Consider the following 24,748-nt stretch of genomic DNA (forward strand, 5'->3'; position numbering starts at 1 on the left):
AAATTCCTGACCAATAGATTGTGAGCATATGAAATGAATAGTAACTTTACACTACTAACTATGGGGTGTTTTCTTAGTTCACAATAGATAAAGGGCAAAAAATCTTGTCAATGACAGAATGATCTCACCAACAAGAGTAACAATTCAGCCATCATGTTTCTCTAGGCTTTAAACCTTTTAATGCTTTCTCTCCTGATATATATCACACAATTCCTGGGTATGTTATATATGGCCAGAGAGAATCTGGACCCTGTCCAAATTTTCAAAATTTTTTTCACATTAATCTGTGCTTTAAATAAAATATCTTGCATTTTTCCCTAACTGCTTATGCAAATGTTCCACAACAATCCACCCCCTGAGCAGTTATGAAATTGATCTTAAAAAATGCAGGTCTGATCTTGCCAATCCCATGCTTAAAACCCAACAACCACTGTTGTCCTTGAGATAAAGTCCGCATTCTGAACCATTTATCCCTTCAGTCCTTTCTTTGCCATTCTCCCAGCACTCTATAGCTTTAAATCTCCTAATAAACTGCTAAGTCTCATTTCTGGGCTCTGGAACATGCTATTCCCTTTGCCTGGAACATTTTGTCTCCTAGTTCTTCTCTTGGCTAACTCACAATCATTCAAATCTTAGTTTACCGTTCATCTCTTTAATGAGACTTTTCTTGAGTCTTTGCTCTATGTTCCTACATCTTGTGCTTACAGGATCTTAGTGCTTATCACCCTCACTTGGACTAAATATTACTCCAAAAATTGTGTACAATTTTGGATAAGATAATTCTAATGACCTTATGTTTTTAAACATCTAAAAAACTGACTGATGAAATTATTTTTTGCATTTAATACATTTTCATTACAAAATAAAAGGGCAAAAAGGAAAAAGATAAATAGTCCACACATTGCTGAAATATGGCTCACGGCCACCATGATATTAATATTGATGTCCTCATGAAATTCCATGAAAATGGAAATAGAGAAACTCAGAAGTATTTCTTAAAAGATTAAAACTCTCATTTGTCTTTCCTATAACACAGTAAATCAAAAAGTCTTATGTCTGTTCTATATGCTATAATGCTTTCCAACGTATTTTTTGCTGAAAGGCTACTTTCCCTTTTTTAAACAACAGCTTTGAAAGTGGAGGATTTTGTAATAATGCGTTAAAAAAATGAACCTTATATTTTCTTCAATTATAATTATGTGGGAAACTTAATAAAATCACTTTGCAAGTACCAGGTTACAATCCCTACCAAGGAAGTCAACTTTTTACTTAAAGACTCTCTATCCCAGAGTCAAGAGAACAATTGGGACAACTAGCCCTTGAAGATCTGGGAATAACTTAGCTCCTTAACAGGATGCTGCAAAAGAATGTGAATGATCATTTTGTTTCTTGTCCCAAGGTTAGTACATATCTCATAAGTTCTGGGTGCTTAAAAGAGAAGTCAGTTCATTGTATACATTGGATGTCTGAGAGGATTTCACTAAGATTCTTGGGACACTCTTTATGTAAAATCATATGGTATTAATGGTAGTTTACTTCTTGCCTTGTAGTTGCTTTTACATGATAATGATTTGAAATATTTCCAATTTAAAAACATTTGTCTCAATAAACAACAAGGTCCTACTGAATAGTACAGGGAACTATATTCAATATCCTGTAATAAATCATAATGGAAAAGAATATGAAACTGAACCACTCTGCTGTTCACCAGGAACTAACACGACATTGTAAACCAACTATACTTCAATTAAAAAAAAAATTCATTTCAGAACAAGCATTGGCCCTCAAGGAAGTTCTCCAATATAGGTGCTACTTAAATGTTTTAAAACAAAGATTTGCTTTGCCATAGAGTAGCTTCCCTTTAATTTAAACCCCATAAAGCAAAATCATAAGGAAACAATGGAGCTTTGTTAAAGAGTAAAGAAAGCTCTCCATCTCCTTTTCTTGTGGGGGATGTCCAAATTACTTTCTTCTCTTCATTTAAGTTATAATTGTTTAGAAAAAGATCATGGTCTATTTTAAAAGTGTGATTTCCCATGAACTCTTGACATTTGTTTCATTTTGCAAAAACTGCCTTTCCTCTGTCTTGCAGAACTCCATACCTAAGTTACCAGCAGCCATTAGAATTGTTTTCTACAAGACCATTTCCCAGTGGACCAACTCACCTTCCTCCAGGGAAGGCTGGGACACTTGCCATGCTTCAGAGGAGTCAGTGTTCTCCAAATGGAGCTGAAGCAGGTAGACTACCTGTCTCACAACTACAGCAGGCAATTCTGGAATACATGATTTGGCTTGTGTCAAATCTATGCCTTCCAGGGCTGCTTTTAGAAGATCCCTGATGCCAGTATTCTTTGTCTGTGCTTATGGCTGATGGCAGTGATGCCACAAAAGACTGATTCATTGCCAAAGATATTATTTTTTCATTCTCTCTATCTTCATTTGATATGGTTTTGTTAAAGAGATGCAACCTTATTAAAAGGAAACCCTTGTTACTCTGGTGCCTACTAGGAACATTATGGTTGGAAGTAACTCATTACAACATCTATAATAAACTTTTTCCCCAGCATTCTGTGTTTTAATTTGATCATAAAAATTTTTTTCTTAGCTGACCATGACATCTCCCAGCTTGGGAACACTTTTATTTTTTGAATAAAAATTGAATCCACTTGGCAATTTCTAATGAACGCAAGTAAGTGGAAATGATTTACCCCTGTGTCATTCTCCCCCATTTCACTGCCGTCTTTGGTGACAGAAGTACCAATTTTCAATGCCTCAGAACCCAATAATTAAAAGTAATTTACTTTATGTTCTCATACTACAAAGTGAACAACATCAAGCCACACAGAGGTGTATTTGGGTCCATATGAGAAAAAAGTACCAGTAAGTTCCATACTCTGCAGCATCCAGAGGTAAACTCGAGCCATGTCTCCGGTGACTCTTCCGACCTTTACGGCACCATGTCTTTAGTACACCATGAATGTACTAAGTATTTAATAACCATTTGTTGATGTGGTTGTATTGTTTGTGGCAAAAGTCTTAGGTCTTCCAGAGAACATCAGAATGACTCCCTCATGAGGAGCACTGATTTTTACTTTTTTGTAGGTAAGAGTTTGAGCAAAATGCCAACCAAAGGCCTACAGTTCTGGGGACAGAGAGTAAACTCTGACAAAGATGTATTTGCTGATCTGGAAAGCAAATTCGTGCACCAGGAATTCAATTATTACAACTAAACTATTGATGGAAAGGATATTCTGGTCCAGTTCATCAGGGTAGAAGGATCAACCTACAAGCATCGGCAAAGTTCATTTTAAGCAAAGGAAAGGATAAGGGCTCTGGAAGTCTCTATGTTTAGGCCTTCCAATCACAGGCTCAGCCCTTCCAACCACAGGTTCAGCCCTTCCCAGGACATGATCTAATCCTCACCATGGCAACCAATAAGATTCCTTGTACATCTTGAATGCATTTCAGATCTGCTCCTGTACTGTACCTACCTAGACCCGGAATGCTTCTCAGCACCCTGAATCAAACTGGATGAGGACCCACCAGGCTGTTTGAGATCCTGTTTGAAACTCACCAAGAATTCTAACTTCAAGCATGGGCTCTGCCTCAAATTCCTATACCCGTGTCTCACGCACCACTCAGTACCCCATGATAAAGAGACTGATCCAGAGCAAACTCTGTGAGTGGGATTGCTGGGCACAGCTCTAAACTCCCTGTCCATCCCAGGCTCTGCTATTCTCCCTCCCCAAGCTGCCAAGGCGACCCCACTGCACAGGTCCCAGAAGCATTTCTGCCAAAATTTCCCAAGATATACTAGAGAAATCATGCACCGATTTGGGACAAGTTAGGTTGTGTCGTGAATGGCTCTGGTGCATGCTGGCCCTTGAAAAGCCCTGTGCCATTTGGGGATGCAGACATCATCTAGGACCAATTCAAGTGGCCTGTCCCCTGCAGGCTTTCTCCAGTCACTCTGATTAAACATGCTCACGGCCCTTGACTTCTCCTCTGTGGCCCTTATAGGCAGTAATCATCCAGGCATTAGAGTAATTTACAGTATAACCTGCCCCCTCAGGTGAGCCCCATAAGGGCAAGGGCCGTATTTACCTTGTTTACCATCGATCCCTAGTACCCAGCATGTAGTTTTGTGTCAATAAATGAATTAATGAAGTGGCTAATTAGGAATTGGATTGAATTAAACATGATGCCTAAATACATAAATTATTTCATTCTAGATTAGGCTTAAAAGTGTAAGAGAGGCAATTGTATCACCTCATTTAAACATTGATTTATTCTGGAATACTGCTAATTGGTTAAGAATAAAGAATTGAAAATCAGGCAAACCTGACCAACTGTTTGACATTTGGCAAATTACCATCTCCAAGTCCATTTCCTCACTGGTAAAAATTTTAAAAATTAAGAAAATATTCTTTAATGTACTAACATGGATATTTTCCTTTGTAACCTTCAAAAATGAGCCCAGATGTACACTTCCCCTCCCAACATTAGAAAGAGATGAGAGAGAAGAAACAAAAATACAGTGGGCACTAGCGTTGTTTCTAAGTGTTTCCCCACCGAGGAGTTGGTCCCTTGCCCTTGCCACTCCATCGAGCCCATGAAGTATAGCTCAATGAATAACTAACAGATGATTACATTTATGAGGAGAGAGTACTCAGAGCAGACAGCTACTTCCTACAGGTGACAAGCAATCTTCCGCTGGGGCTTCACCTGATGAGTCATTTTGAGACGTGATCACAAGGGTTGGAGACTGATGAAATTATCCTGTCCAGCATCAAACACAAAGTGGTTGTAAATCAGCAGAGGCTGTGGCAGAGGGAGAGCAGCTCATTCTTTATGCTTTGCAGGAAGTCTTCCACCTGGGGGCTGCATCAAGCTTCCTAACAATCATTAAGTGACGCTATAAAGAGATTTAATTTTTTTAAAAAAACATTAGCTAGCTATTGACTCGAATCCTTCAGCTGTCGTGAGGAAGTTGATTTGAAAGCAAGTTGCATGATTTAAAAACTTGAATGTGTTGAGGTTAACTCAGCATAGCACAGCAACATGTATAAATAAATAGACGCCTGTCTGTTATAACTCTCCATTTGACCTTGCCAGACGATTGTGTACTGAACTTAGACTATCATCACATTTCCAGAGGGTCACTTAGGGAAAGGCAAAACAAAATAAAAAAGCAAGCCAGCTAGAGTTTAACCTGGTCAAGGGAGTTCTGAAGAATCAGAAATTGATCTTGCAAATGCATTCTATAAAAAGAGAAGGAATAAAATATGGATGATTTATCCATGGTATCTGCTGAACAGCCCTTGATTTACACATGATCTAAAGAAATGTGGAGAAAACATTCTGAAGTTGCCCTGTGGATGGAATCATATTTTAAGAGTAAAAAGTTGGTAGGTTTCATTGAATAGGGAAGCTTTCTAAGGATCCCATTTCCCCCTCACCGCAAAAGGGATTCATTTGCATTGTTCCCTTTAGTGGTGTTGGGAAGTTCCAGTGTAAATCCTTTAGGTTTCACTGTAGGAACCAGCTCCCCAGAGGTTCCCAATGCTTGATGATTCGTACAAAATTGTGGCTTTAAAAAGTGAATGCAAAAACTGTTTTTTAAATGGTTATGCTAGAAAGGTAACTGAGCTTACCCGGGGTCATGTTGCAGGCTTATACAATCCCAACGCCTTCCTGATTTCCTTGCAGAACCTGCTATGCAAGGGCATTTGAGTGGCTCTGCGTGAAAGGCCTGTGCACATTTAAATAGGCTGTTTGAATAGGAATTGTGACTGATGTAAAAATACCCCCTGCATTTTATTTAGTTCTTAGTTCTCCATTTGTAATTGAAATGAAGCTTCTAAAATGCCTCGTTTCCCTTAAATTTTATATCATATTTGATCTCCTAACAGTGTTCTCCAGGTAATTTTGCAGAGATGATTGATGGGGATATTAGTTTAATTTTTTTTTAATTGAGAACTTCTCATATAATAGTCAATAGGTGAGGGAAAAAAGAAAATATCTCTGATGAACTGTATTTGAAAAGAAAAGGAAAGTGAATGTAGCAATGAGCTCCTGAGATTCCCAAGGAGTGTGATCTCCAACACTTTACTGATGGCTATTTTTGTGTGTGCTCTGAGGTGCTCTCTCAGTAGTTGCACTTTAATTATCCTGCACTTTGTTCAGGGAAGGTCTGTATTGGCTCCTGGCCAATGTGGGCTAGGACTCTTCTTGTCACTACAGTGTCTAACAGCATGTACAGAACAATATCCCAATTAGATCTTTAAATGTTAGAAACACGATACACCAGTGCATTTTTCTCAGAGGTTGATCAGTGGGAAGTTTCAAAAACACACAGAAGGTAAGCTACATTCTAATCCTTTAAACATCAGCCCAAGAAGGGAGCCAAAGAAGCTGAAAATATAATATGTCAATATCTCTTCGGCTTGTAATTTTGTTTATCTTTAAAAAAATTTATCAATTAGAATGACCAAACTGTTATTTTTGAAGAACATACCTTTTGTTATTGTCACCTCCCAAGACACGACTTTATTTCTTAGATAACAAATGGAACTTTTTCTGCCTCTAGATTCAAAATGTTTTATTGTCAACTTGAGATATCTGGATAAATTAACATGAGGGATACTTTAAACAACCATGTAACTTATATCCCTTTCAGGTTAATTCTCCAAACTAACAACCTGGAATACCTCTCTCTTTCTCTCTGTCTCTCCTCTCTTCCAACCCCCATTTGTAAGAAAAACATATGGCAAAGGAAGCAAGCTCCTTTTATTCTTCTACCCTGTTGAGACAATAGTTGTGTAAAATGTCTGGACTAAGTTAAAAAAGCCAAAGACAGCCTTTAATTTACACCCTGCAATGGGTTAAGAGTCCAGTCAGTCTTCTTTGTTTCTATCAGTCACTCTCTTTATAATAATTGAACTAAGTTATTTAAAATGGTAAAGTATTTAAATTCTCCCCATTGGCACTGCAATCAAACACCACATGGATTATCAGCTCCATGAATTATTATCTCAGTTTTCATGATGAGCATATAAAGGCTTCAGATATACCTGTGCTGATGATAAGCTTTCTAGCTGAGTAGATGGGGAGCAGGGGTCATAACCAAAGAACAGCAAAAGATACAGTTCTGGGGTCACTGGGGAAGAAGGGAAAAGTAAGTTCAGATCTTCACACACCCATGTGTGGCCTCACTCCCTCTCCCTTTCTCACACACACATATACACACAATTAGACTCCCTTCTATGATATTAGCACAACAGATGCCTTAAGTGTGATTATTTGGTACAATATTTCAAGTTTTCTTAGTTCACTGTAACCTTCCCCAAAAAGAATGAAATATGTCTGCTTTCTATTGTTTATCATTCATAATTATGTACTCCTTTCAAAAAAAGACTCCACTGATGCCAAAAAAACTGGGCACACTCCTTCTTTCAAGATACTGGCTAACATTTAAAGAAGAATGACGGGACTTCCCTGGTGGCGCAGCGGTTAAGAATCCGCCTGCCAATGCAGGGGACACGGATTCGAGCCCTGGTCCGGGAAGATCCCACATGCTACAGAGCAACTACTGAGCCCGCGTGCCACAACTACTGAAGCCCGCATGCCTGGAGCCGGTGCTCCGCAACAACAGAAGCCACCACAGTGAGAAGCCCACACGCCGCAACGAAGAATAGCGCACGGCTCGCAGCAACTAGAGAAAGCCTGCACGCAGCAACGAAGACCCAATGCAGCCAAAAATAAATAAATAAATAAATAAATAAATAAATAAATAAATAAATAAATAAATAAATAAATAAATAAATAAAATTCTGTCTGGAAAAAATAAAATAAAATAAAGAAAAATGACTGTCCAAAATTCAGTAAGTGAAGTACCACAGTATACTGAAGGAAGAGATGGGATAATTATTGGACAAGGGATTTTAAAAAAATTTTAAGTTACTAATGCTGGGGTAAATTTTGATTAACATGGCAAATTAGAGAAGTCTGAGACAATTATGCGATGTAAAACTGCTGTCTTCACGAATCTTCTCTTTCATGGGCTTCACTCCAAAAGTGATTAGCAATGACCAATGTCTCTGATCACTTCCCCAGGTTTAGTTCTACCTAGATCCCCTCAGGAAGGGACTGTTAACCTGGAAAAGAATGAGGCATCTAATACCACACCATATTCTAAGAACCAAACATGCACAATGTTTATTAAAGGCACAGAATCCATAAACTTGAAAGTCTTTTATGGGTCCTCAAAACAGATATATCTTGGCAGGAGTGGAATGGAATTTACCCCTGGCTTTCAGAGTTGATTTCAGGGCCTTTCTGGTACCCAGATTAAAGGATTTAAAAGCTAATCTAAGGAAATGTTTTTATTAGGAGAATAAACAAAATAATAATTCAGATTAACCTTGAATAAATGCAATTCAGTGACCAAGTCATCTATTTTAATATAGATATCTTTCGTTGATATGGTAGCTTCCAGAAATATTGCAAAACCTTGATTTTTCTCCAACATTCTTTTACGGATCAGGAAATGGCCACAGGGAAAGTCAAGTGACTTGCCCAAGGTTTTATGGCTGGTGGGTCACAGACCAGGATCAGAGCCTGTGACTAGACTCTCTCCATAATCTTCTCTGTGCTGCTCCCAAGCACGACCTTCACAGCATTAACATGTGATAAATTCCTGCTTCCAGAAGATGTCCAGCTTGTCAAAGCAGACCCGCTGCAGTTACAAAGATGGCAGTTGGCTTTCTTTAACGTCCCCTTCCACTTCAGTGGATTCGGTGCAGGGCCACACTGAGCCATATCAGAGCAAAACAAAAATCAATAATACTGATCTTGTCTGATTTAAAATATGGGTATTTTACTCACTGTGGATTTTTAGGCAGTGATTTTAACACTTAAGAGTGTCATTAAAATATTCTTTTGGTGACTGAGCTTTTGGGCACCCCTACTCCCCTTAAATTTTGCCCCCCCACCCACCCAGGCAAGTACCTTACTTGCCTGATCTAGTCCCTGGTACTTTACCTGTGACTAAAAAATTCTATCCAATTTCTCCCACCAAGTATTTCAGAGTGGCAGATTGTATTTCAGAAGGTACAGGAAGGAAGTATTCACTTCCATTTTGCTACTGGCTCTTGTCTGTGAGCTCAGGGCTGGTGTGCAGGTTTATGAGCCCCCCAGATGGAGGGCTTGTCCTCACCTGCTCAGGAAGGAGGTGAGATGGGAACCTCTATTGCTCTGGATTTCTTAATGGAAGGCCGGGGACCTCTTCTGGGTCATATACTGGGAAAGCCATCGTCTACCTATATTTTCTCTATTGTTCATCTAGATTGTGTTTAAAGCTAGTATCTATTTGGGGGGGTCTTTAGGATTGTGGAGGGGTGTGGAGAGCGAGTGGCTCTCTAGGGTGTCATGTAGCATTATCTCAAGTTGATGAACCTCCATCCCAGAGTATGTAGAGATGGGAGCTCCACAGCCTCCCTTCCAAAAAACAAACATGTTTTAAGTATGCTTGTGGAAATACAGCACTCATTCAATGTATACTTGCTAGTGTTTCATTTTAAAAAGCTGGAAACATATTTTGCAAGTTTTTTCTTAGCCAAGACAACTTGAAGGGGAAAAGGCAGGGCAAAAATAAATATATTTTTAAAAAGAAACCTGTAATACTATATTTTATTGAATTCTTCCAATCAAATGTAAATTCAACTGTAGTTGTTCTCATATTTAGCCTGGCAGTTAGCATGTATTTCTTCATGTACCTGGTCTTGTTCCAAATTACAGAGTTCTGATGACAGATTCAATAAGATAGGGTATGTTAAAAAAAACCAGAAAACTCACTCAGGGGGTGCCTGAAAACTACTCAACAACTATTAGATACTTCTTCTACTGCTTTTCTACTGAAGGAACATTCTGGGGGGAAAATTCTAGTCTGCAATGGAAATTGCTTTTCCAGTAATTATACTACCAACCTGAGCAGAGCAATTACTTTAAAAATTAAAATATTTACATTTAAAAATATATTTCCCCTGAAAGTTGCAGTTACATGAGAGGAGGGAAAAAAATCGATACTCTTTGTGTCTCATGATCTTTAAGTTATGTCTGTCTTCATGGATTTTGATAGCTTACATTTTGCCAGGTTTTCATTTTATCTTAGCTAACACCCTGAACAGAAAACAGAGCAAGTAGGTAAAAAAATCATCTGGGAACCATAATAAATGGATTTCTGCCAATGACAGGTCATGATACAGAAAAAAATCTGTGATGACCCTCTTTCCTCTACACTCATTTATCTCTTCCTGGTGTCCACTGATAGATTCTTGCTGTATGATTTATTGCAGAAAAACACCACCTAGAAATGGGCTTTTGATAAAATTGTTCAAGGATTCCTGGACAATAAATCCTAATCTTAACATGCAATGCTGAAGAATGTTTCACCTTTCTTATGCTATAAATAAAATATGCCAAATGTGATAATAAATCCATACATTTAAGCACTATCTATGTAGTTTAGGAAATAAAGTCATAGTATGTATGCTTGATGTTAATAGCAGCTCTAAGCCTGAGGATATTGATGGCAGTATTTGTGCATTTGCCATCCAAATTTTTAGCACTTTACAGTACCTGTGAAATTTCATGGCTTTCACCTGCCTCGGAAGCCTTGCTCTGCAGAGCATATTTGGGTTAAGCATAATCAATTTCTGGTGGTTTGAATCAAAAGAGATGTTTCCTGAACACAGACAACTTACTCTAGGAGACAGATGAAATTCTGAGTTCATGCAGAGACCTTTCTCATAATTAATCATCTACCAGAGGAAGAGATGAGAGGCTCAGTCACCTCACTGTGACCTGCCTAGTGGCACAGGGTGTTAAGCATACAGAGCCCTAGTATTTAGGCTTCTTCTCATAAACTCAAGGACAGGTATCTGACTTCCACTTGTGGTAGAAGGTTGAGGGAACCAAGCCCTACTAACCTTCTCTGAACTGATTTGCTCATCACTGTGTGGGAACCTGAAGACAGATTTGAATTACCAAGTGCTTTTAAAGCATATAAACTATTGCAAGCAACCATCTATTCAAAAAGATGGAGGCAAGATCTTAATCTGGCTCAGGGTTTCTCAAACTTCACACTATTGACACTTGGGGCCAGATAATACTTTGTTGTGGGTGGCTGTTCTGTGCACTGTAGGATGTTTAGCTGGATCTCTGGGCTCTACCCACTAGATGCCAGTATCCTCCTCTGCATCCTCCCAGGTTCTGATAACCAAAAATGTCTCCAGATATTGCCAAATGTCCCCTGCGAGACGAAATCATCCCTGGTTGAAAACTATTGATCAAGCCTATTAGAAATATGCTCATAAAAACCATGATATTAAAGAGGGCAAAACTACTTTTGTTTGCAGAAAAAAAGAAAAAGGAATCAATTCAAGAGTAAAAGATGCTGACCAGATGCCTTCACAGGTGAATTCTATCAAACATTTAGAGAAGAGCTAACACCTATCCTTTTCAAACTCTCCAAAATATAGCAGAGGGAGGAACACTCCCAAACTCATTCTACAAGGCCACCATCACCCTGATACCAAAACCAGACAAAGATGTCACAATGAAAGACAACTACAGGCCAATATCACTGATGAACATAGATGCAAAAATCCTCAACAAAGTACTAGCAAACAGAATCCAACAGCACATTAAAAGGATCATACACCATGATCAAGTGGGGATTATCCCAGGAATGCAAGGATTCTTCAATATATGCAAATCAATCAATGTGATACACCATATTAACAAATTGAAGGAGAAAAACCATATGATCATCTCAATAGATGCAGAGAAAGCTTTCGACAAAATTCAACACCCATTTATGATAAAAACCCTGCAGAAAGTAGGCATAGAGGGAACTTACCTCGACATAATAAAGGCCACATATGACAAACCCACAGCCAATATCGTCCTCAATGGCGAAAAACTGAAACCATTTCCACTAAGATCAGGAACAAGACAAGGTTGCCCACTCTCACCACTATTATTCAACATAGTTTTGGAAGTTTTAGCCACAGCAATCAGAGAAGAAAAAGAAATAAAAGGAATCCAAATAGGAAAAGAAGAAGTAAAGCTGTCACTGTTTGCAGACGACATGATACTGTACATAGAGAATCCTAAAGATGCTACCAGAAAACTAATAGAGCTAATCAATGAATTTGGTAAAGTAGCAGGATACAAAATTAATGCACAGAAATCTCTGGCATTCCTATACACTAATGATGAAAAATCTGAAAGTGAAATCAAGAAAACACTACCATTTACCACTGTAACAAAAAGAATAAAATATCTAGGAATAAACCTACCTAAGGAGACAAAAGACCTGTATGCAGAAAATTATAAGACACTGATGAAAGAAATTAAAGATGATACAAATAGATGGAGAGATATACCATGTTCTTGGATTGGAAGAATCAACATTGTGAAAATGAATCTACTACTCAAAGCAATCTACAGATTTAATGCAAACCCTATCTAACTACCATTGGCATTTTTCACAGAACTAGAACAAAAAATTTCACAATTTGCATGGAAACACAAAAGACCCCGAATAGCCAAAGCAATCTTGAGAACGAAAAATGGAGCTGGAGGAATCAGGCTCCCTGACTTCAGACTATACTACAAAGCTACAGTAATCAAGACAGTATGGTACTGGCACAAAAACAGAAATAAAGATCAATAGAACAGGATAGAAAGCCCAGAGATAAACCCACGCACATATGGTCACCTTGTCTTTGATAAAGGAGGCAAGCATATACAGTGGAGAAAAGACAGCCTCTTCAATAAGTGGTGCTGGGAAAACTGGACAGGTACATGTAAAAGTATGAAATTAGAACACTCCCTAACACCATACACAAAAATAAACTCAAAATGGATTAAAGACCTAAATGTAAGGCTAGACACTATCAAACTCTTAGAGGAAAACGTAGGCAGAACACTCTATGACATAAATCACAGCAAGATCCTTTTTGACCCACCTCCTAGAGAATTGGAAATAAAAACACAAAGAAACAAATGGGACCTAATGAAACGTAAAAGCTTTTGCACAGCAAAGGAAACCACAAACAAGACGAAAAGACAACCCTCAGAATGGGAGAAAAGATTTGCAAATGAAGCAACTGACGAAGGATTCATCTCCAAAATTTACAAGCAGCTCATGCAGCTCAATATCAAAAGAACAAACAACCCGATCCAAAAATGGGCAGAAGACCTAAATAGACATTTCTCCAAAGAAGATATACAGATTGCCAACAAACACATGAAAGAATGCTCAACATCATTAATCATTAGAGAAATGCAAATCAAAACTACAATGAGATATCATCTCACACCGGTCAGAATGGCCATCATCAAAAAATCTAGAAACAATAAATGCTGGAGAGGGTGTGGAGAAAAGGGAACACTATTGCACTGTTGCTGGGAATGTAAATTGATACAGCCACTATGGAGAACAGTATGGAGGTTCCTTAAGAAACTAAAAATAGAACTACCATATGACCCAGCAATCCCATTACTGGGCATATACCCTGAGAAAACCATAATTCAAAAAGAGTCATGTTCCAAAATGTTCATTGCAGCTCTATTTACAGTAGCCAGGACATGGAAGCAACCTAAGTGTCCATCGACAGATGAATGGATAAAGAAGATGTGGCACATATACAATGGAATATTACTCAGTCATAAAAAGAAATGAAATTGAGTTATTTGTAGTGAGGTGGATGGACCTAGAGTCTGTCATACAGAGTGAAGTAAGTCAGAAAGAGAAAACCAAACACCTTATGCTAACACATATATATGGAATCTAAGAAAAAAAAAAAAAAAAGAAGGTCATGAAGAACCTAGGGGCAAGATGGGAATAAAAACAGACTTACTAGATAATGGACTTGAGGATATGGGGAGGGGGAAGGGTAAGCTGTGACAAAGTGAGAGAGTGGCATGGACATATATACACTACCAAACGTAAAATAGATAGCTAGTGGGAAGCAGCCGCATAGCACAGGGAGATCAGCTCAGTGCTTTGTGACCACCTAGAGGGGTGGGATAGGGAGGGTGGGAGGGAGGGAGACGCAAGAGGGAAGAGATATGGGAACATGTGTATGTGTGTAACTGATTCACTTTGTTATAAAGCGGAAACTAACACACCATTGTGGAGCAATTATACTCCAATAAAGATGTTAAAAAAAAAAAATTAACGATGCTAAGTTTGAGAATGAGAGTGAGTTGGCTTTTATTTTAGAGAGGGTTGAAAGTATCTGTGGAATGATCTCCCAATGCCATGCACAGAGAAAAGGAAAAGTCCCCTGAAATGCTGGCAGTTTGGCCAACTGCTAAGAAATTGCGTGTTAAATACCACATTTGTGTGATCGTTTACATTGAACCTGACAAAATTAAGATACAAATATAAAAATAGTGTGTATTTTGAACAGGGTAACCACACTATAAAGAAAGAAATGCAAATGAGAATCAAAGAACCTAAGGGAAGTCTTTTTTTCTCCAACAAATTGAAAGTGGAGAAATCCATTATATCATGTGTAGCTTTCTTTGTGTCCTCAGATATTTATTGAAGGTCAAAGACAGAGATGCCTAATGGGTTATGATTATGTGAAATGAAGTGAGAAACAATGTTTTATAACAGCAAACACTTTTTATAGTGACAGTGTATTATGTTCAGTAAAACGTGTTACAGCTGCCTTTCCCCTGGTATCCATGGCTCAAAGCAGGAAAATAATATGTTATTCAAGAAATACATAGAAATTGGGGGTGTGACTTGTTCAGAGCCAGGGCTCTTGTCTCAAGACCCAGGAAAATTTCCCACTATGCTTAGTCCAACTTGAATAACTATATGCTCTAAAAAAAATTCTATGGTTTCCTTCATATCATTTTTTTCCATCATAGTTCTGAGAAAAAGTTATATTTTAGTGATAACATATTTATGAAGATTTACATCAGGTCTCCCATATTTTTGAGCTTGAGAATACCTTTACAATGCCAAAAAATTTCAAAAATATTCTCATGCATGCATTCATGCCTTTATTTATTCAACAAATATTTATGGAGTGCTTCTTAAGTGCCAAGCTCTGGGAACACTGTGATGAGAAAGAAGAAAGAATCCCAGCCCTTGTGAAGCACAAAGTCTAATGGGAGACTCAGGGGGTGGAGGAGGGATGGACTGGGAGTGTGGGGTTAGTAGATGCAAACTATTACACATAGAATGGATGGACAACAAGGTCCTACTGTATAGCACAGGGAACTATATTCAGTGCCCTGGGATAAATCATAATGGAAAAGAATATAAAAAAGAATGCGTATATGAAAAAATTCTATTGCTTCCTTCATTTCATTTTTATACACACACATATGTATGTATAATTGAGTCACTTTGCTGTACAGCAGAAATAAACACAACATTGTAAATCAACTATACTGCAATTAAAAAAATGAGAGATGCAACACGTTCACTGTTATATCTTAGGACTCAACACAGGGCCCAACACAATGCACATGCTCCATACGTGCTGGTGGACATTTAGTGCCTGTAGACACGTAGAATAAAATCTGAACTGTTTCTTTAGGTCTGTGGGCCCTGCAACATCTGGCTCCTGCCTTTCCGACCTTACCTCTTAGCATCCTTCCCCTCACCTACTTTGCTCCACCCATACTGCTTCTCTCTGTTTCCTTGGTCATGCCAAGCTTCACTCTCCCACCCACACCCCACATGACCCATGGACTTTGCTCCCTGCATAAAAATCTCTTCTTCCAAATCTTTCCCTGGATGCCTCCTTATAGTTTAGTGTTCAGCTCAAATGTCACCTCTTCACTGAGGCCTTCCCTGACCTGTCTCTCATAGTCCTGTTTAATTTTCTTGATAGCGCTAAACACTATCTGATATTTTCTTGTTTATTTTATGACTCTTCATAAAGAATGTTTGTCCTGTTTGGACAGGAACTTTGTCAGCCATGTTTATCAACTTAACACCAGTGTCTAGAACACCTGGATCACAGTCAATACTCAAATATTAGTGGAATGCTGAAGAAAACAAATTCATATATAAATTATAAGATGCAAGGTGCTACTAAGGGAATAGAGAATTATCAGTGAGAATAGATAGCAAGGGGAGATCTGTAAGGTACAATTAGTGAAGAACTTGCTGAGGATGTAGTTTTTAGGCCAAGGCAAATGTTATTAGAAATAGGTGTGGACAGGCCCCAAGGCAAAACAAGCTTTTTGTCTTAGAGGGGCTAAGAGCAAGCTGTGTGATTGGAGCTTAGTAAGCAGAGGAGAGGCGAGAATGGAGAAGCAAGAGGAGGTATGTCATGTACAGTAGGGGTTGGGAAACAATGGCCAGTGGGCCTGCCACATATTTCGGTGAATAAAATTAGATTGGAATACAGACATTTCCTTTTGTTTACATACTGCCTATGGTTGCTTTCTCACTACAACAGCAGAGTTGAGTAGGTGCAATAGAGATTGTTGTTTTACCTGCCAGCAAACCTAAAATATTTACTATCTGGCTTTTACAGAAAAAAGACGATCAATCCCTAAGGCCTTGAGGCTGAGGGAAGAGGCTTGGGTTTCACTTTAATGCAATGGTATGCAGATTATTTGACATTCCTTTCTTCTAGGGCTGGCGTCTGTGTCCCCCTCACCATGAATCGGGCTCTGTGACTCCTCAACCAATAGAATATAGCAGAAGCGATACTGTGTGAGTTTCTGGGCTCAGACTTTAAGAAACTGACTCTGTGTCTCTTCTGCTCTGTGTCTCTTGAAACCTAGCTACCATGTTGTGAGGAAGACCCAGTAGCCCACTGGGAAGTCTGCAGGGGGAGCCTCGCCACGGGCACCAAGAGCCAGCACAAACTTGCCAAACTTGTGAGGAAGCTCTCTTGAATGTAGGTCCTCCAGCTCCCAGAAGAGCCATCTACTTGAAACCATGTGGAGCAGAAATGAGCTGTCCTTACCCAAACTGCTGACTTGTGAGCAAAATAAATGACGGTTGTTCTTTTTAGCCACTATGTTTTAGGGTGTTTTGTTATGCAGTGATAGGAACTAGAACAAATGGGAAGGCATTAACTTTATTTATCTACATAGTTTTATACTTCCTTTAACATAGGTAATGTAAAATCACTTCTTTAATGTTTATCCTATCTGTTTCCCTTTCAAAGTATCTTTCAACTAACTGATCACCCAACTTCATTCATTCAGAAGTGCCTACCGTGTGTAGGAGGCTAGAGCATAAATAGTCACTGCTTGGTAGCTTGATATTTGAACACAATATTCAGTTTGAAAGTGAAGTCTCATAATTCCAGTACTACTGTCAATACAGAGGAACATGTATCTAAACACTCATTTATGCAAAATGATTTTTCCATTCTTGAATTTTAATTGTGAAATTTAGTAACCCCTATTTTTTTGCCATTTTCTAAAATTTCAAAGAACAGTTCAATGATAATTGCAGAATTCTCATATTAATAGATAAAGCTGGTGCTTCATAAATATCAAATTATCATCCTATTTATGAATTAACTATTTTCCTTTAAACATATACATGTAGTGCCAGTTTTTTTCTTAATACATAAAAATTCAATCATTATAAATGGAATTAGATGTTAAATTAGAAAAATGAGTACCTGAACATGAGGAAAAGGATTCAGAAAAGTTGAAAAATGAAAGCGTTCCATATATTGTCCTTTTTGGAAATCTGGCCTGGTACTCTGAAGATTGTTATAGAAAAAAGCTGATAGAAAAATTTCTTCAGTGCTATGCAAATATTCAATTTATGAAGAAAACTATATTGTCTGCCTACATATGAAGAATAAAAATCACTAGGCTTTTTTTTTTTAATCTTTTAATCTTTTCATTTTACAGGTCACTATAATAGGGCATGTTACAAAAAACTTGTTTTCTGCCAACTTTACAGTTCAAACTCTAAGACTGATAGTCTATGGTGGAAAAAATGATTTGCATCTGGAATCTCCGGTTGAACCTGCCACATGACTGAGCTAGTTTTATAAAGAAGCTAGAAATCTGACAGCACAGCAAATGAAGAAAATGAGTTCAATCACTTAACAATCTTGCTGCCTTGGATCTGGATGGTTGGAGCTAACGAAACATGGTAAGGAAAGAAGAGCAGGTAAAAATATTGAATGTCTATGGACCACTGATGGCTGGGCTTATCACACAAGCCAAAACAAGCACGCTTCCAAGGACATGGAGAGAAGTGAATACAAGATGATTAGATTATGGGTGCAAAAGGGAAATTCTGTGTCGATAAGTTGGCAGCTGAAGGGCTGTGACATGGACCTGGTTGGGAGCCGTTCCTAGCATGCCAAAGCAGCACCATGGAATCAACGCTTCAGCTCAATGGAGACTCTAATTTCAGAACTCAATCATTAAGTTACATTTACCACCAGTTGGCCATCCTGGGTTAGAAAATGAGTGTAGAGGGGCAAAACACGGAAACTCAGAGCAAGGGAGAGAGAAAGGCAGAGCTGCAGGCCCAAGCAAACACTGCCAGAAACACTTCTCCAAAGCTAATGACTATATAATGCTGGGCATCTTATAAAGGTATTGGATGTAACAAAACTCTGGAACTTGTTCAGAAAGTTCTCTTAAAGGGAAGATTGAACATGCTCATGAAGGAGGCATCCTCAAGAAACGGTTTAAGAACACTGACTCTTTCAACAGCATCATTGGTGTTTAATTCCTAGGATGAATGATGGCTTTACAATGTTCACCTTACATACTAAATATTACATGACACAGAACTGCGTTTAAATTCCAGCTCATTTACTGTGTTACTTTGAGTAAATTACTTACATGTTTTGTACTTCAGCATCTATAAAATGGATATAAAAGTATAAATGTACAAAATAACTGCATTTGGATTGTTTAAGGGTTAAATGAGACCATACATGGGAAGTATAAGGCACGTAGTTGTGAATTATTTTTAGGGTTGAGGATAAGGATTCAGAGACCAGAAAATAACATCCCAGCACAGACGGTAATGGAACAAGGATGGCATTGGACACACAGAAGAGGATCAGCATAATTTGGAAAATGGGATAAAAGAAGATTCTGGACTGAACTAGATCCAAGGCTATTCCCTCACTTATAGTGTTAAGGGGTTTCTACTGAATTCTTAGCACTGATACAGGAAATTCCACTGAATAGCTCTTATAACTTGTTGAATAAAATTGCAGGTTTTTTTAAACAGTAATAGAAAATTAAGATAATTTTTATTCCATACTGTGGGTTTAGTCATTCTCAACATTTCTGAGAGAATATTCCTTTATAAATTTACTCACTTTTATCAAAGGGATAAGTGTAAGAATGAAAGAGGTAACTTCCTAGAGGTTGCTGTAGCTTAAAATATCCTTGATCTTTAAGATACTAGTAGCAGAACAAAAAGTGGGAATGAAGGCAGGGGCAATGAAGACAGATATTCTCCCTCCTTCATCCCAGTAGCAGGCCACAGCAGCATTCCTTTCAAATGTAGACACCTCTGGATGGAGTCATGCATGCAACTTTACCAGATATCATCTTGGGTTGAGACTTTACTAAGATTTATTTGGCAGGCAGCTGAAAGTCAAAATGGGTTAAATACTGGGTATGTGAAGCAAGAGGAGAAGGAACAAGGAACTCTCAAGAAAGAGGAAGGAAGATGGTAATGATATATAAAAGGTAAGCACTATGGACTTCTCCAATTGCTGAGGACAAGCTTCTGGGTCACTGCCCCATATTCCAGGTCGTGGCCTCTCTCCACTGCCTGCAAGGTCATTATCCTTGTTACCATATTCCAAATCAAACAACTGGTAGCTCCAACTCAGAAGTCCTTTACAATAACCCAGCCAAATATTTGAAAAGATTCAAACCATCACCTGCTAGAGTAACCTGTAGAATTAGTGTAGGATCCTGAGTTAGAATATATTCTCTCACTGATGAAAGATGCAAATTAGGTTATAAAAATGGAAGTGTTTAATGACTGCAATGTAAAGCAATGAATTACCCAGAATTCCACACCTTGTGGTAAAAGTTAGGAAAGAACCACAGATAAGGATTACAGGGCATCTGTTCCTAAGGAGTTCCACCTCAGTGGAAATGAGGTGAGAAGTCATGGCTGAATCACACACACAACCAAGAGAAGAAGACAAAATAAAACGGGATGGGTTGTACATACTCCATCTCATAAGAATCACGTTTCCTCACGAGGAAGTACGTTTAAGTGGAAATCAAATCTTACACATGGATTCTAGGAGACCTTGCCTTTTCATATCAGGAAGGAGGGCTCCAGCATCCTCTAGTCTAGAAGTTCCCCAACTTGGCTGCTTGTCAGAATCACCTCACGACAGTTTTTAAATTCTATTACAGGACCTCAGACCAGATTCTGAGGATGGGCACTGGAACTTTCAGGTTTGGAAATTCAGCCTCTGGTTCAGTGCCTTTTGGCTGTAATGGCTGTTGGGTTTTGGAACAATAATGAGAAGCACAAAGGATGCTGTAGCAAATACCTACACTCCTGCCACCCCTTAAAACACTTTATCTTGAAATAAATACTTCCACAAAGAGAGTGTATGGAAGACTTAATTTGAAAAACAGCAGTTAAGCAACAGTTGAAAAACAAAATCTTCCCACTGGTCTCACACAACTTGCATAGAGATCTAGATTTTGGCCCTTCTGTCAATTGAACAATTCATGACACAATTTAAGCAATGAGATATAAGAAAAAGCAAGGTGCTTGTAGCATTATATCTTCCTCATACCTTCACCTCCCCCAGAGGGCTTGAAGACAATAAAAAGCATATTTACCAAGTTATTGGTCTTAACATCTTAAACTTTATATATTGAAATAATTACAGATCCACAGGAAGTTGCAAAAATAGCACAGAGAGGTCCCCTGCACCCTTCATCCAGTTTCCCCCCAAGGTTACATCTTATACAACTTCTTACATAACTATGGTACCGCATCAAAACCAGAAAGTTGACATCAGTACAATCAATAGACTTTATCACCAGTTTTACATGCACTCATTTGAGTGTGTGTGTGTGTGCAGTTCTATGCCATTTCAGCATATGTGTGGACTTATACAACCATCACCACAATCAATATACATACAGAACTCTTCCATCACCACAAAGATCCTTCTTGCTGCTCCTTTGTAGTCACACTCAACCCTCTCTGACCTTTCCCTCCAAACTCCGCATCCCATTGCTAACCTCTGCAACCACTAACCTGTTCTACATTTCTTTAACTTTGTCATTTTGAGAATATTATGTAAGTGGAATAATATGGTACTAGTATACTTTAGAAACTGTTTTCTTCACTCAGTATAATTCCTTAGAGATCAATCCAGGTAGTTTCATGAATCAATAGCTTATTTCTTTTTATTGCTGAGTAGTATTCCATCACATGGATGTATCATAGAGTGTTTAACCATTCACCCACTGAAGGATATTTGGATTATTTCCAATCTTGGCAATTATAAATAAGGATGCCCCAAACATTCATGTACACATTTTTGTGTGGTCATAAGCTTACCTTTCTCTGGAATAAATGCCCAGGAGTGTGATTGTTTGGTTGTATGGTAAGTATGTGTTTAGATTTTTAAGAACCTGCCAAATTGTTTTCCAGAGTGGCTGTAGCAGTTTACATTCCCACCAGCAGTATGAGTGACTGAATTTCTTGACATCCTCACCAGCATTTGGTATTGTCACAGTTTTTATTTTAGCTGTTCTAATAGATGTGTAGTGATATCATATCAGGTCTTAATTTGTGTTTCCCTAATAGCTAGTGTTGTTAAATGTATCTTCATGTGCATATTTGTCATCTGCGTATCTTCTTTTGTGAAATCTCCATTCATGTCTTTTCTAGTTGGACTGTTTGTTTACTGTTGAGTTTTAGGAATTCTTTATATATTCTAGATATGAGTTCTTTGTCAGTTATGTGGCTTGCAAACATTTCCCCCAGTCTGTAGCTTGTTTTTTTCAGAGCCTTTTGTAAAACAAAAGGCTTTATTAAAAGAGAGAAAGAACATCATTTTACCAACATGTCAATAAATTTTGTGGGCAATTAAGATTTGATTGTAAATAAACAACATGAAAATATCTATAGCTCACTTAGAAAGTTCTCTAAAATTCTACTCTGCTCACGAGTTGATGGAACTTCTTATTTAAAAGTAGAAACTCAAACAGCTATACTTTTTAAAAGGAAGTATTACAGTCTTACTTTTAATTATTATATAGGGGATAAATTTGTACACAAAAGTTAATATGTAATTCATGAAATAGGAAATAAAAATAAAAGTTCTCACTTTATAAAAGATAGTTGAGGAAGACAGGGGCATACCAGCTGAACATGTTGTGTGTAACTGAGAAGTGTTCATAATGGATTCAGTGAGGGCAGTTTGCTGTCTTTAAGTTCTGTGCTTATCTTTGCCCAACTCTGCCTTTCTCGCCGATTCATGAGTTTGTTTAATTAGGTGATGAAAGGATTCTGGGGGGCTTCTGGCAAGGAGAAAAGACAGCCACTTCTACTCCTTCTACCATACACAGGAGGAGGATGACTTTTCTCTAGTGTGGAAAGATTACGAAAAAACAGCCTCTTCCTCCCTGCCTTAATACTTCATCTCTTTTCCAACATTTATTTTTTTTAATATACCTTTTCCTTTTATTTATTTTTTTAAAATTTTAAAAAATAAAAAAAAATTTTCGGCCACGCTGTGTATGGCATGCGGGATCTTAGGTCCAGACCAGGGATTGAACCCGTGCCCCCTGCAGTGGAAGTGCAGAGTCTTAACCACTGGACTGCCAGGGAAGTCCCCCCAACATTTAGTTTTAACCATGACCTTTCCATGTGACCTGGGACCATGTTCATGGCCTGGCTAACCCCACAGTGATCTCACCCCTCTCCGAGGTTGCAGGCGGTATTGATACCCCATACTGTAGTCCCCTTCTTTCACCCTGGGCCTTTAAGCCTCCATTTCATTAGTTCAACACAGGCTACTAGGTCCTACTGATCTAAGAAGCATGCTGGAACCCTTTTCTGCCACTTACCGTCTCCATCTAATCTCCCAGCCCTATTTCTGACCTAAATTAGCACTCACCCGGTCCCTACTTAGCTTCCATACCCTGGTCTTAGAACCTTATCCTAACCATTCCCTCTGGGCCTGAAATATGGGGTTTTGACTAGTTTCCTCCAGATTCTAAACTGCAGTTTCTCAGGGCATACTTGGCTTGCTTCTCTGTCTCTCAGCATTTTTGCAGACACAGGTGGGAATTTTCACTATATCTCAAGTGCTAGGGATCTCCATAGTAACCATGAGTCTGGCTTGCTCTGGCTAGGCTAACTTATCCCTTCTTTCCTCAGACCACATAAGAGAGTTAAAGTTGGGATGGGAGGACTAAAGCATATTCCTTGACCTCTCTACAACATAAACACCAGCTTTTCCTCCATTTCAACAACTCACTCATGAAACCATTGTTTACTGAGCTTCTCCTATGTTGGAGTCACTTCACCATTATACAAACCTAACTTTTAGGTTATATAATCCAAAACATTTAATCTTGAGTTCTGTATCCTAGAGAGGTTACACACATTACCCAAGTCATAAGAAAGTGATATCAGCAGGAAAGATGGAATCAAGACCTCTGAAAATCCTTTCCTCCATTAAAGCAATGAGAATGCTGGCAAAAATTGTCCAAGTAAACTTTTTCAGCATTTGAAATTAAGCAAAGGCCATTTCAGTCTAGGGAGCACTTGTTCAAGAAAAAAATGGTGAAATCTTGGTAAGAACAGGTTGTTTTGTGGCATATTAACTTGTGCTGGTCTCAAATCCTCCTACTCGGCTCTGTGGTAGTTTTAAAAATCAACAGCCTGCAACCACAGTGAAAACCAGCAGCCCAGCAGCCACAAGAGGTGAGCGAATGGGGTGGGAGTTCCTTCGAGTCCATTCCTAGGGAACTGTCATTATCTGACCTGCCTGGGAATTCCATTTGCAGGGCTTATCTTTATTTGATCTGATTCAGAGCTCATACAGTGCAAACAGACTTTTCTCTGGAGGCATTTGTTGAAAACAACCAGTGGTAATGGTTTAACACCGCAGCTGCCTGAGGTAGCAATAACAATTGGGGGCAAACAACACGCTAGCCAAAAATCTTACAAAGAAAATCTGGAAATGAGATGAACACGGGGACCCTGAAAAGACCTCACGTATGTTTAGGAATCCAGAAGATCATGCATATGTGTAGGGTTGGGAGCATGCCCAGAGCTGTGTGCATGCTCAGGAAAGACGTGAGAAGACCCTAAACTCTCACCTCTGGATGACCTTGAGTCTCTGAACAAGTAGGAAGTGAAGGCTAAGGCAAAGTTGTAAACCACCTGCCTAAATGTTTACAGTATACCCCAACACTCACATAAAACCCCTTGGCCAAGGCTGGGACACTTACTGGTTCCAAACATTTAAAGAAAATCTGTCCAACCACTAGCTGACCTCTAAGCTAACCAAGCAGAGACTTCAACAGTCACACATAACAAAGAATTATTTCAAGAAAGTCACAAAAACATTCAGCAACAGCAAACACAAAAATGACAAACCCAGGGGAGACTGAAGAATCTGATTTCCAGAGTTGCCATATTATATTATTGAAAATGTCCAATTTTTGATTAAAAAAATGTAAGACATGTAAAGAAACACAA

At 38.6% G+C, this 24,748-nt stretch overlaps 2 long non-coding RNA genes across 2 annotated transcripts in view; one reads left to right on the forward strand and one right to left on the reverse strand.

Annotated features, from left to right (window-relative positions):
* Positions 1-24,748, forward strand: part of LOC309631856 — a 916,236-nt gene that overhangs the window by 853,002 nt on the left and 38,486 nt on the right. The gene's annotated exons all lie outside the window — the stretch shown is intronic.
* LOC309631769 overlaps positions 1-24,748 on the reverse strand; it is a 551,953-nt gene that overhangs the window by 261,965 nt on the left and 265,240 nt on the right. The window lies entirely within an intron of this gene.

The sequence above is a fragment of the Balaenoptera borealis genome (genome assembly GCF_965194805.1).
Source record: "Balaenoptera borealis genome assembly, chromosome: 7".
Taxonomy (NCBI): Eukaryota; Metazoa; Chordata; class Mammalia; order Artiodactyla; family Balaenopteridae; genus Balaenoptera; species Balaenoptera borealis.